This window comes from Pteropus vampyrus, unplaced genomic scaffold, assembly GCF_000151845.1.
Source record: "Pteropus vampyrus isolate Shadow unplaced genomic scaffold, Pvam_2.0 Scaffold56, whole genome shotgun sequence".
Classification (NCBI taxonomy): domain Eukaryota; kingdom Metazoa; phylum Chordata; class Mammalia; order Chiroptera; family Pteropodidae; genus Pteropus; species Pteropus vampyrus.
The window spans coordinates 5,851,399-5,853,859 of record NW_011888837.1 but is presented as its reverse complement, the minus strand read 5'-3'; the positions used below and the strand labels follow the sequence as shown (position 1 = coordinate 5,853,859).

At 31.7% G+C, this 2,461-nt stretch overlaps 1 protein-coding gene and 1 long non-coding RNA gene across 2 annotated transcripts in view; both read right to left on the bottom strand.

Moving 5' to 3' along the window:
- Nucleotides 1-2,461, bottom strand: part of FRAS1 (Fraser extracellular matrix complex subunit 1) — a 421,815-nt gene that overhangs the window by 346,410 nt on the left and 72,944 nt on the right. The window lies entirely within an intron of this gene.
- Nucleotides 1-2,461, bottom strand: part of LOC111739987 — a 17,348-nt gene that overhangs the window by 13,078 nt on the left and 1,809 nt on the right. The window lies entirely within an intron of this gene.

Here is a 2,461-nt window from a genome sequence, read left to right as displayed (position 1 = left end):
CTATCTTCCTCCAGAGAGGAATAACTTTACTATTGACAGGCAGCTAGTCTAAAGGCACCAATAATTCTAAAACCAACTTAATCCAACAAGGGATTGACCTATTCATAGCTCAGCTCCAGTCTCTGTGGGACTAGCCTATTTCCTGCTCGCTCTCACTTTTAGGATTCAGTCTTTTGAGTTCTCAGATGAAAGTCTGGAGTATTTACCAGTCCCACTCCCAGGTAGGACCTAGTCCCATTTTGATCCTCTATCAGCCCTACAATTGTGTTAAAAACTTATGCTCAGTTTCTCAGCCTTGCAATTACTGCTTTCAGATACTTTCTCTCCTGTATCTTGGTCCTATAATTTCTTACTATCTTAATAGCTTCCCTATGCCTTTAAGCAAGGTTTTTCATATTTTGTATATATTTTAGGGTTTTTTTAGTAGGAGGGTTAGTTTAAAATAACTCAGTCCACCAGTTCCAAAGAAAACCCTTCCACCTAACAAGTTTTTTAAATTAAATCCCAAATATTTTTTTTCACCCTTAAATAAGGGTGAAAGGAATAGTTTGTGTACTCTAGAGATAATATACCAAATGCTAATTTTCATGAGAGCATAATTTCTTCTAAAAAAAAAAAAAAAAGAACCTTCCAGCCCAACATCTAACATTTGATCTTTGTTCTGATTTATGACCTTTCTAAAAGACATTTCCTCTAGCAAAAGAAAAAAGAAATCCAAATGTCCCTTTTTTTGTTGTCATTAGTTCATATCATTATAAGATCTGAGAAATAGAAATGACTTTAAATGTCTTCTAGTGCAACACTACCATTTTACAAATTAGGAAACAGACTTTAAGAGGTGAAGTAATTTGCTCGTGTCATGCAACAAGTTCCTGAAAGAGCTAGGAAACTGATCCAGTTCTCATTGAGGGTATCGTCATTAGATATTCAACAAAAAAAAAATGCACAACTTCAAAAAAGAGTTTATTAAAGAAGTAAATAAAATGAAATATAACCAATCATGATTTCTGGACCTAATATGGATCCTTACAAACAAACAAACAAACAAAAACAGAAGTAATTAGATATTTGAACATCACTGAATATCTGAGGTTTTTAAAGAATAATTAATTATTTTGTTAGGTGTGATAATGTTATGTTGGTGTTATTTTTAAAAGTCACTATCATTTATATATACATATTAAATATTTGTTGATGAAATACAATTAGGATTTACTTCAAAGTAACACAATATGGGAAGAAGTAGGAAAGTGTATAGGTTTAAAAAAGTGGCCAGGAATTGATAGATGGTGATAATACATAGGTGTTCATTACATTATTCTTTTGTATTTATGTGAAATTTTCCATTATAAAAAGTAAAAGTAAAATTTAAAAGGAAGCAAAAATTCGTGTTATTTTTTCAATCAAAAAAAAAAGTTGCCAAATGAATAAATTAAAGGGGACTAAAAGCCAGATCCAGTTATAACATAAGTTCAACAAATATCTCTAGGTATGAAATCTCATCCAATGACACAAATGCTTTAAGTAATAATTCTTACTAACTAGGTAAGCTAAGAAAGAGGCAAGAAAATGCATTATTTAGTATAATTCAACCACCTTTTTTATATTTCATTATACGAATACTAATAATATTATTCCCAGAATCTTTTTTCTAATTTCAACTGTACTGATATTTAATTGACGAATGAAATAGTAAAATATGTATTTTGTACATCATGGTGATTTTATATACATAGTGATTTACATAAAGGATTTGTCCCATCTAGTTAATTAATATATCTATCTCCTCACCTATTTAACTTTTTCTTTCTTTTTTTTTGGTTAGCACATTTAAGTTCTACTCTCTTAGTAAATTTCAATTATATATAGTGTTATCAACTATAATCTTATTTAAAATCTAAAAGAAATTATTTTATTTATGCTAATGCAGCATTCAGAGCTTAGCATATTCTTAATATTCTATAACCCAGAGTCATTCCCACTAACAAAGCATCCTATTATGGAATACTAGCTATATTTAAGGTATTTCAGAATCCAAGCAAGGCTTATTAGGGAGAAAAGAATAAATTGGTAGAAGTAGGAGTTGGAAGGTAAAAAGGAGTACCAAAGATAAAAACCAATTAAGGTCCTATGTCTCTGGCAAATTGCTTTTTTGTACCTAAATTATCTAAAAAGTAATAAGTTGAGGGGTGGTGGTACTCCAAATATGCAATAGGAAAAACTCTTTGGAAAATGATTTTATCATACACTCCATCAAATTTACCCTGCTCAATCAACAGACTTCTAAGTGTTCATTTTGGCTTTATTCACCTCTATCCTTACTGTCACATCCCAAGGCCCTGCTATTCAGCCCATGGGACTGGTACCCACCTTCTCTGACTTGTCTGAGACTGGCACTGAGCTATCCCCTCTCCAGTGACTACATGCAGAAGGCAGCATATTATTTTGGCAGGGGTGGGGG